Below are 19244 nucleotides of genomic sequence, written 5' to 3' on the forward strand. Positions count from 1 at the left end.
GAACTCGCGACCCCGCGATCCGTAGACCAACGCTCTCCCTACTGAGCTAAGCGGGCGGGCAATCAGGATCATGAAACATTTTAATTCCATTGAGAAACAAACACATATATATAAATGCCACAATTTGTAACTAGCACGTTGTTACCTGAACTTGTCTTGAAAACACAACACATTACACAGTTCTAACAATGAATTTCTTAAGAGAGAGATGCACAGTAACTTATAAATGATCAGTCAAATTTCACAGCTATAAACAAAGTTCCCAGAGACTTTTAAAACAGTTCTGTAACAACTCCTATAACGAAAGTTCTTATTATAAAATTGTAACTTCAGCTAGCTCATCACAATGGTCCTTAATAAGTTCAGCACTGGAGCGGGAACAAGTCCTTAGGCCCGTCACCACCTGGGCAGCTCTCTCCGAATCACAGAATATATTGAGATTATAAATGGTATATACAGGAAACACAGCAGACTCTTTATTTCACTCCTTCCCCCAGGTAATTAAACTTGATATTAACGTAACAGATGTTTTTACACCCTGAAGCTACTGTCGAGTTGAACAATTCGTCTGACTTTAAATGTACAGTTAAAATCTTAATTATCCGAAAGAAATACCAAAATAGAAAATTATAAACCTAGGTATTACATTACATATTATTACCCTTCTATTTACCTTTAATCGCTTATCAATCTATATCGGCTTAAAAAATCGTTCCACTATCGATGAGCCCTCATTCGTCAATCATGTTATACACATTGATTTCATATAATTATATGACAATTTTTCAGAAAATTTTTACGGAGAATCTAAATGCACGGAATCGATTACGACGGTTGCTTTAAATCTAAGATAAATATATTTTCTAAATGTGTGAGAAATTTAATAAATATACTGTTTTAGTATGTAAGACATTGAAAAATACCGCATGGAGCGTTAGAAATTTCGATCAGTATATCTGAATAAACACCTAACACACACTAATATGCCTATTACAGTTATATATGTACGTAAAATAAACTATGCATTAAATCACTAGAAAAATAACAGCAACCCTCTATGTAAAGAAAATGTCCTTATTTTATATGAAAGAAATCATTGACTGCTCGTAGAATTTGTGTAGAATCATTAGTTAGTTTCATTACGCTTTAAATTGTATGCCAAAAACAGACGAAACATCTATCCAGATAGATGTTAAGCATAAATAACTACACATGGATTTTACTAGACAAAGTAATAAAGGGAGATATCCAGATAGATGTTAAGCATAAACACACTGTTTTAATAACTACACATGGATTTTACTAGATAAAGTAATAAAGTGAGATAAGCAAAGACCATGGATTCAATACAACTTTCTACCTTGTCAATTAATTTTCAACACATTGGCAATTATTAGGGAAAACAGTTATTGGAAGTATGATTTGAGAAATAATAAATATATTTCTTGTTCATAACAAGATACGAGGTAGCCTGATTTTAAAACAAAGGCAGTCGAAATTCCTTGAACTGGTGGGTACTTTCTTGACATTTCTTTGCAATGTTCAGTTAACATTATTGTTATTATTATAGACAAAAATCACACAAGAAAGGTGAAGTTAGGTATAAGAAAACTTTAAAGGGAAAGGCAACCTTGTTTAATTTACTTTTGTTTGTTAGGTCATCTTAGGTCATTTAAGAAAGTGAATGGATTTTCAGAATAATAAAATAAAAGGATGAAGACGCACTAAGGCATTTTCTGATTGTTTTGAAAGTAAATTACTCCTGAGCGACGAACCATATCAGTTAAGAGTCATTAAATACGAATATCAAAAGCCTAAAATATTGTAACCTTGATAATTATTAACTCTACACTTAGGATATTAGGTTCAGCGTAACATTCATTACTCAGATCGCTTTCAGTACGTATGAATGATTCAACAATCTACAGATCATCCGTAGTCAAGTAGAAACAAAATGTCATTGACATTAAGGGAATGAACAGTACTCAAATATGTCAAAGTCCTACATACGCACATAATTCAAGCAAAAAACATTGACAAATGTACAACTGATAGCGTTAATATTAAAGTATGAAAGAGGAATGGTTAAAACAAATTCATGCGTTATAATAAAATAAAAAAAAGTATTGTCTGATGGCTATATACATTTGACAGGATTATGCCCCGTTAATTGTGACTTAGGGTTTTTGGTTAAAGTTTCTGAAAAGTTACATAGTATTGTCACTATTAAATGCATTTGACTTGAGCTTAAAGTAGTAATTATCATAGTCTACACCAGGAGAAACAACCTCCATAACTCTATTTGAATTTTGGTAGAATTTTGCCTCTTTTTAACTCTAATTTAGAGTCAGGCACTGAGAAAGGTCAAACGTGCTGTATTACGGACAGGTCTTGTTTGCATTAGTGGTTTCTGAGTGGTGGGTCCCAGGTGCATTGGAGCAAGCAGTGTCACGCTATAATAGACTCTTATAGTCCTACATATAGAGCGGCTACGTACTTAGTGAGTTATTTATGTATAATTGAATTGTAACTTACATGTTTGGCATATAGATTAAGACTCCAGATAAAGAATAAAACAATACATCATGCACAACACAACACTATCAAAACATAGTACACACAAACACACAACTTAAGTTACACACACGCACACACACAAGCACACACACACTTGAAATGACCACAACAAAAATACAACACAAAACACTGCAATAGCTTTACTGTGATAACAAACAGTGTAATGTACTATTTTAAATAGTCTCTTTAATTCTATATAGTAATGGCCATTTACTTTTATGATATGTGTGAATTTTATTGTTTGTATATGTGTATAAAATGTAAATGGATGAGACTCAAATAAATAAATAAATAAATAGATAAATACATTTCTAAATGTTTATTGTTGAATAAAAAAAACAGAAAAAGAATAATAACTGTGTTATAATAATGATTATTAATGGCGTCACTTATTCAACAAACAATTCGTAGGTTCACAAACTTCTTTTGAAATGTCTAAATAGATTCTACTTATATTACAGACAGAAGAAATTAAGATACAGAATTAACATAGGATTAAAATAGACAAAAGATACTTTTGATTATAAACAACTAGAATATATAGAATACACGTGGTATTACTGATCCAACTGACTTTTAATGATTACGCTTGCTTTATTTCATATGATTATAAAAACATAATAGTTTTAAACAGCAATGTTAATGTTATTTATTGACGTTGAAATATTCAGTTTATACTAATTTATTTTACCTTGATGTGATGAAAGCTTACGCTTACTTTCCTGAAAGAAAAACTGGTTTTGACGTCGTTTGAGAGGATTTTGTCGTGACCCCAGCTTGGCCAAGTGTTAACGAATGTACGATAGAATCACTAAAATTTAAGTTTACAGTAATTCAGCAAAACTGTCACCATTGAATATGCGGGCTTTGAGGTGAATTACTTATATGCAGTTTGAAAAATGTCTTCACATAAGTACCTTCTTTATGAATGGAGACACTTCTAGTTCGAAAGACAGTTTGCTTTTGAAACACTGATTGCTTCTTACTCCATTCTGATAAATATGACAAAGCTTAAATGTATTACAAGTTGAATATATACACTTGTTAACTTGAATATGAATTTTAATATTCAAAGTGTTCAAGTGTTATGTGTGAATACTTTTGAGAGATGTAATGCCTCAACATAATCAGCAATAACCGGATCTTACCGTATTTATTTTCTCAAGTGAGTATCTTATCATACAATTTGGGTTGTGATACAAACTGCCTTAAATGTCATTTCTTTGTAGGCTTCAGGCAACGAGACACAAAATTGTACAATAACGTGTTGATCAAGATGATACACATATACACTCCCATGCCTCGTTCTATTCTTATCCGAAATTGTTTGCAGTTTATGACTGAAGTTCGTGCTCGCAACCAATTATTCATCCACTTCTCAGTATATGAATCGTTATCATTATTGCACAAATAATCCACACTATCTAGATGTCTGTTTAAGATAAGTCTCATCCTTTTAATTAATCTGAGTTTCTCATATTTTCTGTATATTTTCCTTACAAATTGTCAGAACTTTTGATAGGATCTTGTTTGTACACAATAACGAACTAGCCAAAAGCGCGTTATAATCTACAGACGCACATCGAAATCGTACGCCGTCCATTTGACCTTGATATTACATGAAACATATTAGATATTATTTTTGTCAGAAATGTGAAAACAATTGTAATGTATAGTTTTCATGTAAAACAAAATGGCGTCATTAAATATCTGACGGGAAGTGAGTTCTCCATATTGGCCCTCTCCTTTGAACCAAACAAAATGCTTGAATTCCGTATTACGGCCCTGTTTTCTCGTATTGGCCCAGCTTTTCTCATATTGGCTCAGTTATGATTCGTATTAGCCCTACCTGTTTCATATGATGTTCGCAATTGATTCAATACAGTGTGCAATATTGTAAAATTGAATAAAAATATACTGTTGCCAGTCACCTAGATCAGTTGTCTGCTTTAAAACGTTGTTGCAACTGCTCTTTGCATCAATCAATAATTATTTCAGAAATTAATGACTAAGCGTTAGCCAGTCAAGTCTTCAGATTACAGATGCTGATTAGGTTGTTTTAAAGAGATTAACTTAATTTTCACAATTAAACCTTTGATGCGCAACCGACTATTTAACATGCTTGGTTTCCATGACAACTTTTAAGAGAACGCAGAAATTTCACGTAATTAAAAGAGTTTTTATAATCGCTTTCAATTCACGTACGTTCAAATTTTGTTTCATTTTGTTGTTTGCACTGTTTGTAGACGTATCTGTAAACAAGATTAGAAATCAACGCATGGCAATATTTATATGATTTATATTGAGAGGTGAGAGGTCTTGATGTTCATATATCGTGTTAATTATACACAGAACTTAAACATTTTGCCATGATCTTTAAATTATAATTGAGATCAATACATTTCTTTTATCAGATCGTGTGTATTTTCAAGATAATTTAACAGTAATGATATTGAAGTCACGGCAACATATCTTTAGGCTTATCAGTTTAAAGGTTTGCAGATAGATAACAACAAGCCACTTAACAAACATGATAAATAAATGAAATGAGTAAATAGGCAGTCTTTCAAAGTAACATTTAGACAAGAGCTAATGGGAGCCAGTTTGAGTAAAGCTGACAACGGCACTATTCGCAATATCTATGATGTTCCTGTCCGCAATTTTGAGTTATTATTTCAGATAAAGCCACATGACAGAGTGTTCACTTGTTTTTACAATACCCCCAGACTGAATGTCCAACAGAGTCAGCTAAAAATATGTTATTGATGTGTTAAGACTTTTCTTTTTTTTTTACTTTTTTACGTTGAAGCTATTGCTAGACTTTAGAATAGGGTTATGCATTTCAAATGGCTAACATTGGTTAGCATTATCCTTCTTATCAAGAAACTGATATTTCCAAATTTGTACATACTAAAATAAAATGAACAGAAACATGTCCCTGTACTTATTAAGGTTAAACGGTGCAGACAGTTAATAGAGCGGTTAATGCTTGTCATAAAATTAAGTTGCAAGTTTATACATTTGGCGTCACTCAGATCAATATGTAGAAAAATGTTTAAATTCCTACAATTTCATCAGATTTCTGGATTTGTCTAGTTTATATTTAACCGGAAACAAAGCAAGACATTAAAGTAATGGTTTTTCTTATTTGAAATGGTTAAACTGCTACTACATTGTCCTTTCTCAACAAGAATATAAGAAAATACCATAATTTATATAGAAAATACATCTACCAATGTAAAAGGATAGGACTCCTACAAAAATCGCTTGCTGTTCATGTCATTTTTTCTTACAACACATGAATGTAAAAGTCAGATAGATCTGGTAAAATAGAAACTGCATAGGTGCTGGATAAATTGGTCTCCTAATGAAGCTCAATACTTGTTATAAAAGCTGAAAGAGATGTAACGTAAATTGTTCACTAGTAAAGTTAAGAGGGGATGGATGATCCTGTAGCTTTTATGTCATCCGCTCAATACCGAGGCCATGACTTCGATCCCCGCTGTGGTCACGACCATACTTTCTCATATGACACAAGTAAGTAGGCTACAGAGTTGTGCAAATAAGCTTCAGTCGAGCTGATTTAATTTGCATAATCTAAACTTTGGGGGGGGGACAAATTATTCAGCGCTTAAGAAAACTGCTTAAACATTCACTACACTTATGATTTATCAAACAAATAGTGATGAAAAGTTCTTATCTATGAGACATTGCTTTTTAACTAAGCCACCTAGATAAGACATATCATCTCACAAAGGTTGTCACTGACCTCATAGAAAAGTCCATATGCATATAAGTGATAGATTCCCTTGTAGCTCTCAAAAGCTTTAAGTAAACGCTATTGGTCAGTTAAAGACTAAGATCAGATTCTATTTCTTGTTCGTTGGCAACAGAACATAAACCTTTCTACATGTAAAGAATCAGTCTATTTAATTTGACATGCGTATTTAGAAATGTTTTAATATGGAAAATCGTCGCTATTAGTAAAGTCATTTCTTGAACCTCTCTGCTGAATCTTCTAGCATCACTTTGTTTCTCTATCTTCAAGATGTCATATCAAATTAGTAGCATCATTCAATCTATAAGAGAGGATCCAAATAGCCTTAAACTTCTTATATTTTATATGAATGTTTTCTTTTTCACCCCAAAAGACCAATTAAGAAGCACATAAAGTTATAAATCATACATTTCAGTGCAAAGTTAGCACAACCTAATGTTAAATCTTGTATTTGTATAGGCCAACACGTCAAACTCATTATTCGAAAGTCGCAGGAACTCAGTCTAGAGTGGAGCAGTTGCTGTTCCAAATTGCACCATTTATTTTTTATCAGTCCATCCAAAACCTAATGAATAAACTGATCACGTCTCGGTATATAAATCGTCGCTTTTACAAACCGCCTTTGAACTACATCCAAATAGCATACATTCAAATAACTAAACATAAAGAAGGAAAATACACTGAAAACAATCACATATAAAGTTGTGTATGATATAATTTTCTATGTTCAAAACATCGTGTATCACAATTTGAACATTCCAAAATATCGTTTATCATATTTTGAACATTTCACAAAGTACCGTTTTATAGCAACTACAGACGCAGAAAAGCTACAGATATATATCAAGTTCTCAAAACAGTTTCAAAATACCTATTCATAGCACATAATTAACAATAGTGATATAATACAGAATATCTTCACAGATCTTAGAAAATATGCGATTGTTTGGAGAATGTATGACCAGCGTATCTTTCCGAAAAGTATGGTGGCTGATTTCTGCCAGTGTCCGTTTCTGTCGTTCTAGCGCCCCCGCCATAACGATAAGAACGACGTTTCCTCTTTTGGCTTGTCTCGTTCTGTCGTTTTCTGGCGCCCCCGCCATACACAAAAGAACGAACGTTTTCCTCTTTTGGCGTGTTTCGTAGAATGAAAGAAGACATCAACACGACAGAACGAAAAACGACACTTATAATGGCGCCCTAAAAAAACGTCGTCTGGCGTTCTGTCGTTCTGGACGCCCACCGCAGCCAACAACGACGGAACGAAACAACGCCAAATGTGAAAATATCGTTTCTGGCGTTCTGGCGCGTTCCGGTATAGCATGCGCAGTGTTGTCATGTTTCGCAATAACTCGAGTTTTACTCCCTTTTAAGTGGAGATCGACATTGGGTTGTTTCCTAATCCCCATATCGTAACCGTAGCCGTACAATCATATTCGTCCATATTTGATTTTCACGGAGTGTGTCGGAAACATACCACGAAAAAATCTATTTTTAGACTTAATTAAAAGAATTCCTAATTTTATACCATTACAAAGAATTTTTTCAATTCCGCATATAAGATAGGAAAACAATGCACCAAAAAAAACAATGGGTCACCAGGCTGATTTGTGACAAATGAGTTTTTGAACACACCCACTAGATGCTGAACTGCCAGCGATTTTTTCAACATTTTCATAATTTCTGCTTTTTTATAATACAATCAAAATATACATCAAGACAGCACAATAAGGTTTATTCTTTTACAGATTTTATTATATACTTATTTGATATCATAGTCATGTTTGTATACAATACACTTACAATAATGGTTAAAATGAAAAAAAAGTATCTATATATTCACTTTTGTAAACTATTTTTCAATGAAAAAACCCATAGTAAAGAATATTTTTTTAAATTTTGAAAAAAACTAGATTCACAGAATTATTTCCTTTTTTTTCTTGTGTATAGAAAATAGTAATGTGAGCAAAAAAATGCTAAAATGATGGGTCACCAGGCTAAATTTTATGTTAAGACCGCATAGAATACAACACCTGTTCGGACGGAAAATGCATGAACCTGGCCACATTGATTACATGTAAGGTCTGCTAGAAGTTAAAAAAAAGTTTTAAAAAATTCTTAATTCTTTCTATAATTGAATACTAAATTCTGAAAGGTGATATTGGTCTTATCAGAACTTAAACAAGAGTCTACATTATAAGAACAACACTGTCTTTGTACATAAATGCGATGTGGAAAACACAACACAAAAATAGCAAAATAAACTTCAGGCATGATACTGTCCAGAAACAACATAAACCAGTGTCACATTTGATTACTGATAAAACTTAACAACAAATGTAATTCATTCAGATTCCCTCATATTATAAGATGTCTATCACATGTTTTCAACAAATTAACATATCACTTCAGTTTTTCCATAGAAAGTGACGGCTGCGCAAAAGATGCCATAAAAAACTATAGTAATTCCCTTTACGGACTGTTTTTTGTGGTCTATAGCCGATTTCGATCATGTATTATGATATGTGTAAAAATAAATGTCATTTTGAAATTGTATCATAAGTTCATATGTTTGCTGCTAATTGATGACCCAGATTTCGTAGAAATTAAACATGAAGTTCACAAAGGGGAAGAGAGGGATATAACCCATTAACTCATATTAAACTTTTCCCTCAACGCTAAATGAATGCCATATAAATATTTTTTTTACTTAGTTTTAGAGTAAAAATATGGCTAAGAATTTAAGTATTTGACCGAAAAAATATTTAACACTAGATAAAAACTTCACCGATATTAATCAGTATGTCTATTTTTCCAAAATTGAATAATGTTGAGTATAATAAGGATGGATATAAATGCTAAGTCGCTGTATATTTCAACTTAAGCATGAAAATACAAAACCGACGATATGAATTAAAATGAAGTGTGAAATATGAAAGAATAGGTGCCGTTTCCAAACTTGTATGGATACCGTGAAAAGTGTATCTATCAATTATATGAAACAGTAGAAATCGGCTAAGCAAAATGCGAAAATATGACAACACCTGCGCATCTCAACCGGAAACGCGCCATGACGCCAGAATAATATTTTCAACATTTGGCGTTGTTTCCTTCCTGACGTTTGAGGCGGGGGCGTCAGAACGACAGAACTCCAAGACGACGTTTTTTAGGGCGCCGTTTAATAAGTGTCCGTCTTTCGTTCTGGTCGCGATTCAGCATTCTTCGTTAAAGTCGTTTTTTGGCGGGCCCCGAACGAGGAAACGAAACAACGCCACAAGGAAAACGTCTTTTTTCCGTTAGGCAGGGGCGCCAGAACGACAGAACGAGACAACGCCAAAAGGGAAAACGTCCGTTCTTTTCGTTATGGCGGGGGCGCCAGAACGACAGAATGACACTGGCAGAAATCAGCCACCATAGAAAATAGGTATTCAGTAGCTCACTTTTAATTGTTTACCTTGATTTGCAGAAAGTTTTCAAAACACTTTTTTCGTAAAAAGAAAATCTTAGAAAAGATGGAATCTGTCGTATCTATTTCTTTTGATCAGTCAAAAGTATTTACGGTAAATCGGTACTGAAAAAGGTGCTGTTAGATGAATAATCTCTGGCTAGTATATCCTAATTTACCCAGCATTCTTACAATCTTATATAAGATGATTTATTACAAAAATGTCAAATACACAAATAGCGCTTAACATATAAAATTCACAATCTTGTCAACAACCCTGTACTTCTCTTATTCGCGACATTTATCTCAGAACTAGAGTACCAGTGTTAAATTACAATACCAGCTGATGTGAAATTTCATGATAAACAAGATTTCATATATTGGTCTCTCTTCATACCATTTATCATAAGTATATATTTCTATAATGTATTCAAGAAATTGCTTAGTTTTCATGTAAAGTATGAACGAAATGGTGTTATTGCTCTGTGTAGTGACTTAAAAATTTATGTGCTTATCATTATACAACAGTCAATTCATACTTTGTGAGTTGACTGTTATAGCGAGTGCTGACTTCTCTTACAGTTATGCCGTGTTCTCATATGAAATAATCTGTCGGTCAAATTTTCTTAATAAAAAATATGTAAACTTTCCCAATGAATGTTGCAAGCTTTGCCAAAATTATTAAATAAGGGAGTTACGGCAAGAACAAAACAAAGAATTATCTAATACATATTTTATTGCAACTAAAATTATTTTCAGTAAATTTTGTCACATAAAAATCTGAGCGAACAGAAATTTTGTTTCAACATGGCTGCCTTCTTTAATCGATGAAAACTTTCCGACATAATGATCTAATATTTCTCCTCCAAGGTCGCCTAGAAATAGACTTTATGGAAGCTGCAAACATCCATTAATTACGAATGAGATGAAAACGCCCAGCAGCAATATCGCTTAGAAATATCAAAGGTCTATTTCTCCTGTTAAATTCATAAATCTCAATTGTGTTGGCACATGATTACAGTGATTATACGGGACAGAATGTCTTTTACAGCCGGGATAGTTTCGAGAATGTACGATATTTGGAAAACGTATAATCACCGGGACTACTATATATAGGACTTCTGCAGAACAACTGCTATCGCTTAAGTGGAGTTTGAAATAAATAAGATATGCGCATGCGTACTGAATAATATGTGTCAGTATATAATACTTTTTTTACAGATAAAGTAAGTAAAAAGTCACTATTTTCATCAAATGTAAATAGGAAAATAACGAAAAAAAAGATGCATTGATGACATCTGAACAATGTGGCCATCAAAAGGAGAAATAAACGGTCCACTTAAAGATAACCTCAATTAAAGTTCAAAGACAGCAATTCTTTATCACATGTAGATAGGATATATGATGTATTTTATTGACTTTTTGTCTTCGCTCACGAAAGCAATGTGTTTTTTTCCATGAATATTTTAATTGTGCCGGTGAGTATATCGTCTTGTTGCTCCACATTGAGTGTGGTTTAACGGTTGCATTCTTATAAATGTTTCTTTTTCTGCTAGATTTTTTCCATTTTATAGCACGCAAACCATCCCTATCTAAGTGTGAAGTTTGGGTTCAGTTTAACGATGGTAAATTCAATCAAACAACACGTGGAATATTTAATCTTTCGCCTTCATCAGGAAAAATACAATAATAAAACAACGGACGTGACGCCATGAAGAAAACAAACTTTACGTTGAATGGCGGAAAAACGAATAGAACTACTGTTTTTTTAAAATATACATAAATTAATGTAATAATAAATAGCAATTTTAGTAACAATACGGATAAAGAATACAGGATATCCTATAGCAGTATATATAAAAAACCATTACTATGGCAACAACGGCATAGTACTAACAAACACATATACATGAAAATTCATTTACACATTAAACATGTTTTTTATAAAATTAAGTCCATCAGGATTGAGTGTTTTTAACTTATGAATCCAGAAAGTTTCCTTGCATACCCGGTTAATTTGATTATTTTTACCACATCAATAGGCATAAATGGTGAAAGTCATCAATACTATGGACATCTGAATAAATGACCAGCAACAAGGTGGGGGGGGGGGGGGGGGGGGGGGGGGGGGGGGGGGGGGGGGGGGGGGGGGTGGAAATAAGCAGGATCTGTGAAATTAGATATGGTCCAAATTTATGGCTATTACATACGCCGTGAAAACCTTGGTTGCATTAGTATGCCCCACATATTGCATATTGCATCCTATTACACGTATTAAGTATCAACAACTTTAGATTGACAGTTTGTATCATATCGTAAATAAATTTCTCCTGTAACTGTTACTGCTAAATGAGGATCCCATAGTTGATTCGTAGACATGGAACATCGTTTCCTGTTACACTTCTGCGTGATTGAATGTATCAGTGTTCATTTGAGTCGGAACTTACCAATAGTCGCATAATTTTTCGGTCAGGCACAGTACGCCACATAGTTTGTATACGTCATGAACAAATTTAACATTTGATACTCTTTGCAATGTTCAGAAGAACCAATACTGTGAATTGTTCCACCTATATTTGTAATGATGGGATTATATTCTACTGTGAAAGAATAACACTTGTTTATTTTTATCTGAAGGCGTCAGGCTTCGTTTTTGTGACGACCCGACACCTTAATTGAAATGCACCTGTCTCTCAACAGAATCCTGGGGGGGGAAAATTTTCTATCTTTGAAGTAGCTCCGTAAATCAATAAGAGATGAGTTTAATTTTTCGTCATTAGAAATAATTCTCCTAGTACCGCCTTTGCTAGACTGTAAGGGATTCCATCTTTGCATATGTTTCGATGACAAGAGGTGTATCTAGGTATTGATGGTTATTTGTTTTCTTCTCGTAAATATCAGTGTCAATTCCTACGCGATTGTTTTTGATACTTGTACATCTAAGAACGAAACAGTACTTTCTGATATTAGTAGTAGTAAAATTTGATATTGGATGAAATTTTGTTAAGATCGTCGATAAAGACACTAACTCTTCTAACGAGTGGTTCCAATCATAAAAAATGTCAACTAGGAACCGTAACACAGAGATGGCTTAACTCCCCTTGATTGAAGGAAATTCCTGTTCAAGTTTTCCCATGAAGAAGAGATGCATATGATGGTGCCATGGAACTCCCATTGCTGTACCCATCTTTTTGTAATAAAACTGTTTCACAGAATATTGGAAGTAAGTTTTTCAAAGTACAAGTCTATTAACGGGCGATTTCATCATTTGATAAATTTCTACCATGTATATTTTGTTGTAAAAATGACTTACAGGCGTTTATACCGTCATCCAATGAGGGATGTTTTGTATAAAGTGATGTTCGTCAAGCGTTACAAAATATGATTTAAGTTTCAAGTTTAATATCCTTCACATTTATTTATGAAATCTGCCGTCTTCTACATATGCAGGCAAACGACCAAGTTATGGCTTAAAACTAAATCAATATATTTTGGAAATATTCTCAGTAGAGAACTAAACGCTGAAACAATGGGCCTTCCCGGATTTGCGATAGGTAAATTGTTGTCCGGTTGTTTTGTGTAATCTTTGGTAAGATATAAAAACATGCGTACTAAATGTTTTGCTGGAAAAGTTACCCAAACTCGCAGTAGTTTCAATATATGCAACACATTGTGATATATTACTTTATTTCGCTGTGGGATCGTTTTGTACATTTATCTTAATATTGTTCAATATTCAAATTGACGCAATACCTCGTATTATAATCTTCAGTGTTCATAATTACAATTGTATTTGATTTATCTGCTTTTCTTTGAACCACAATAGTTTTAACTTGTGATATTTGCAAGATACAAGTACAGCTTTTTGTAATATTACTGGATACCGTTTCCGGATATGCCGGACTGCAAGGAAAAGTGATTTCTTCCGTTACCGCAATTATATAAAAAAATCCAGATACACATCATGTCCCAGCGTAAGGGGTAAATGACGAACCTTTTTTATTGAAAAATGGAAAAATCTCGAAAAGAGTCCATATCGTTTAGTTCACTATCATCAAACTCCGTATTTGCCGTGCTATAAAATACACTTTTAGTCTAATTCTACGAGTAAACTTAAAGATGTCCTCTGCAAGTTTTACCTTATCATGAGATTAGTCTTTGGGCAAATTTTTTAAACCCTTACCTAAAAGATATAATCACGTCACTTAACTGTATGGAAGAAAGGTACAAAACCGTCCCTCTCCCGCTCTGTATTTTTCCGTAGCCTTTTTTGGTTTTCCTCCAGGTCTTCTTGTCTGCGCCTCGATGAATCTCCTCTTGCGTCGTCCACGTCCGGTGCTGTGACTGTCCGTAGGTCCGCAACAACTTTTTATCAGCATCCAAAGCTTTTTCTGGAGACTGGAAACGTCCGTCAACTTTTTTGCCCCGTTTCTCGTGACATCTGGCGTAGGTTTCCTTCTGCCCGGCTGTCCACGTTTTTTTGCTGCATGTTATCTATTTCTTTGTTCACACAAGTTGGTACGGAACGGGTCCACTTTTACATTACTCTCACTCCAGTTGTTTCTGCATCTCCGGTTGCTGTTTAGACGGGTGTTACCGGTGAGTGCATGGTTTAGGGCGTTTGGCTTTTCGATTTACCTCCTCTGTATTGTTTGGTTATTCTTTAAAGCTATTTTTTATGACGACCTTGGAGCAGTTGAAATCAATCGCACTATAATAATGATAGCGCCATCTTGTACTTGGGTGACCGTTTGAGAAATTCAACATCTTTCGTGTTTACTTCGAAGTTACCTCTTTCTTTATTCGATTTTCTCGTGAATTTCCAAATCAACATGAACAACCTCATTGTTCAGTCTTTTGAATCCTCCTTTCCTTGTTTCTTCTGAAGACGGCCATGTTCAAGGAGCTCTCAGTGGTCATCGTGGATCCGGTCACAAATATCACCACTTACTTTTCGAAGAAGATCATCTACCGATCTTTGTAAATCGTTTTTCAACCACTTCCAACAATACTTATTAGATTTACTCCTGAGTCCTTTTTGGTATAACGTTTTCCGGGGGGGGGCTCGCCGTTTCATGGAATTTTGCATGTAAAGTGCTTTTCATTTGTTTTTCCGCTAGTTGTTCTAGGTAATGTACACGTGGATCAGAAAACCATGTTGTTGATAATAACACGTACCGATGGTAAAATATCAACAACAACACGTGAATGTTTATCTTATCAACGTTCGGCGCTTACGCCTTCATCAGGATAAAAAACATAATAAAACAACGGACGTGACGTCATGAAGTAAACGTTACGTTGAATGCGGAAAAACGTATAGAAAAATCTACTGTTTTTTAAAATAATACATAAAATTAATGTGAATACTAAATAGCAAGTTTAGTACATTACGGTTATAAGAATACAGGATTCCTATAGCAGTTATATATAAAAAAAAAAAAATTAAAACAGACAATTCAACCACAAATTTACAAGTTGTTCTGTTTTACAATAACTGTTTAGCCGATTTGGTGAAAAACATGTTTTGTAAGTAAGATTAAACTAACACGAATTAGCCGCAGTATATAGACAGCTACCTTAATTCACAACATCTATAATTAAGATATAACGAATATACAACTGTTATCAGTACTAAACAAGAAATATAGATGAATAACAAAACACAGAATAGTAGTTTTAATATACTAAAGAAATGATAGCAATATTAGTTTTTATTGCATCACTCCCAACATAAATCGTATATTCAACACATGTTTACTGGGCTAGTAAGGAAAATGTTTAAAATCAAAACTGTGAAAATTAATTTCTGATGTTATATGATAAACACTTATAGAATGGCTTAAAGGTCAATAGTCAAAACTTTTTACACTCGGTCCTTGGAACAGTAGTTTCGACTCGTTCGGTAAGTATATATTAAAACGATGTTTGTGTCCTTAACAGTAAATCCAATCCCAATCACTAGAACGGTATCTCGAAACCAAAGTTTGCCATGCTTTTAGAATAACACTACAACAAATTGTTTTGAAATAAACTGATTTACTTTAACTACAAGAACGTCGATTTCAATTACATTAAATATGACAACAACAGCTTTTGATAAATTATAGGTTTACTTAGATTAGATCGGATGAATATGCAACAGTTTTTTTCACGTGTAGCACATTTATCGGTGAATATCTTATAGTCTGTGTATTGCAAGCGCATCTACACTTCTGACTATTATATAAACGATATAAATTATTTTTAACCGGAGTACAATTGAGCATTTCGCTGTTAATGAACGCAACTGACGTCAGAAATGACACCACAGAGCACCACAAACACATCCTCAGAACCATGCATTATGCAAAGTAGTCCACAACAAAAGAAGCAGTAAAGGCAAAATATTATAGAACTTGCTGCTTCAAAACCAAGATGTACTATCAATTTTAGGCAAGATAATAGAAAAAAGGGAGAGAAAGTTAGGGTTAGAACACGGGGGGTGGGGGGGGGGGGGGGATGAAAGGTAAAAGTGGAACAAGGTTGATAAAGTGAACTAATATTCAAAAGGGTATGCTACATCCTCTACATCGTAACACCACCGCGCACAGACAACCGAAAACAACATATGCAACACAAAGTACAAGACAGACAGAAAACAAGTTGGAAATAGGGACACCGCCTTGGAACGGTCAGTAACCTATATAAAGGAAACTGGGGGTATAAACGCGTTTAGGACATGCCAACCTCGCACTTACCACATTTTCAACAAGAAAGAATGGTCTTGTCCTTGCGCCTGATCCTGGGGTTCCACACACTGATGACCAATATTTAAAACAGACAATTCAACCACAATTTTACAAGTTGATCGTTATATATTTATATAGATGCGCCCTAGAAGGAACATTTGCGATGCTTTAACTTGTTTAATGATTAAGGTTTCAATCTTCGGATACGAATGGCTACATAATGTGCATCAGGTATGACCTTATAAAACCGACGATGATGGTGTCTTAAAGGTTATTTTGTAGAACAAATAACATACTGCCTTTCAACTACTATTTTTAGAGAATCTTACAATGTACGGGAAAATCAATAGCAGTGTCTGACATGTTCAGAAATAATACTGCCTTAAACAATTAACTACCACAGTAGCACTTTTTCCTAATTTGATCAAAGTAGTTGTGTATTATCTAGAAACTTTCATTTTATCAAGGAACTACATCAGTGTTTCTACTCTGTTCTCTTGTTGTCACAGAAAACCTTCTTTCGTCGTTCAGTATATGATAGTTTGAACTCATAATGTATCCTTCAGTTGCACTGTTTCAATAATGACAAAAGAAATTCGTCGTCAAAAATCAAGTTATTCTTTCCTTGTGCCCTTGATTGATTTTAAAACAAAAATAGAGCGGTTGGAAATATCACTGTTGATATCAGAAGAATTTATGTATCACTGTGCCAAATACATAAGTATAACATCTATTTACTTTTTCACTGGTTCAATCGAATTTCGCCACATATATCATAAAAATGGACAAACGCTTTAATAGCTATAAAAGTAATAATTAACATTTTATAACAATTCTAACCACAGATATGTACTAAAGTTAAGGTTTTTTTGTTTTCAAAAGTGCTTTCTGATTAATATGATATAATATTTATCAAAAAACTGTTATCCGACATGTGTGAAAGGCAAGTACGAAAATACTTCGTTCACTTACATCTTCTTTAAAAACTGACCCATTTAAAAATGATTTGTTTTTTAACTCAATGGTTTTTTATGGGTTTACATATAAATTTGTTTGATACATTTATGGTCAAATGATACGGTTAAACAGTGGTCCTAGATTGGCAGCAAAAGCGTAGTAAAAACAAGAAGCAGTGACCTGATGAAATTCTACACAAAAAAACTTTAATCAAAAAGAAAACATCTACTGGTTAAACTTGCAATTTACAAATGTTGCTTACATTGATGCATATTTGATACTGCCTTTTAAAAATAAATCCAATTCCACTCACTATTTGTATCAATAATTGCCTAGGTTATGTCCATATTACTTTAGTCACTTTCGCTTGAGTACGTTTAATTAGATCTTTATCAGAAGGAACTTATATTGATCATTCATAAACATGCTTGACAAGTGTCCTTACAACTTGCCAAATTATAAGACAAAAAACAACAATCAACAACAGCAGTCAAAGTATACGGATTGTACTGTCCCTTTGCCTTTGTAAATGAACTTATCAAAATAGGTAAGAAAAGCCATAAAAATTAAAACTATTAATGCATTGGACGTGACAGATTTAGACCCATACTTTATTGAAATTGTTCATCCATGATTTATTGAAATAAAACCTAAATATAGATAGCCTTTTGCCAGCAGGCGTTTTACAATTTAACGATTGAAAATAATAAAGAAAAAGCGATATTTTTAAACACAAAACTCAAGATAAGCGTCTCCTTTCTTATTAACTTATATTTAGCTAGATCAACTTAAAAGAGTAACATTCCGTCATCAAACATTGGAAAACGCCGTTCAAAAATAATGCAGAGATTGTGGGCTGTCAATCAAAATTTCCTGTCAAGTAAAATTATTTTAAGTCGGATATCACATCAAATAACACAAGCTCTGCAAGAGCTTTTAAACCGACCGGCAGTAGTGTTATTTCTACCGACTATAGCTAAACAATGAAATGATACATAAACGACATCCACCTAAAGATCAGGCCAACTTGGTGTCATGTTCTTACTCTTAAGTTGTAAAAAATGAAAATTGTCACTTAATTAACTTGAACTGAATGTTCAAACTACAAAAATAGAAAGATAATAAATTTTTTTTTTTTTTAATTTATCAAACAAATCTCAGATCTAAAGGAATTACGATCAAATCAATGTTTTTTTTTCCACACGCAGATCATCAATCTTGATAACGAATTAAAGGATATTGTGTATCTCTTGTGAACACAATTCCAGTTAATTTAGTATATAAATCAAATAAACTTTTCTGCCTTATTTTGTTACAAAGTAAAACCTGCATGTCCCAATTAACATCAGATGCACGCGATCAATTATTCTAACTCGTGAAGCACTTCATGGTTGTTGTTACCGATGATAACATCAAACTCGACGCTTCTTGAGCAATAGTAACCACCATATCAGCTGCTGTGTTATATATTTATCAGCAGAAACCCACAGGCCTCACCACATACTGCTATATGTCATAAAAACAGAGCCCAACTAAGAATAAACATAATCATTTCGCCTTAGAAAAAGAGCAAAGTTGTCAGCCGAGTTGTTAAAACATCGTGATGGATTCTGTGCATGAACACGTAAAATGCCTGTGCTTTAGCCCATACGGAAACAATCAATAAGAAAATAAGTATAAACCTGCATGCACTGTATTATAGACGCGAGCAAATGTTGAGTTGTTATTATTGCGCAAAATCTTAAAACAATATTTT

This window comes from Mercenaria mercenaria, chromosome 16 (assembly GCF_021730395.1).
Source record: "Mercenaria mercenaria strain notata chromosome 16, MADL_Memer_1, whole genome shotgun sequence".
NCBI lineage: Eukaryota > Metazoa > Mollusca > Bivalvia > Venerida > Veneridae > Mercenaria > Mercenaria mercenaria.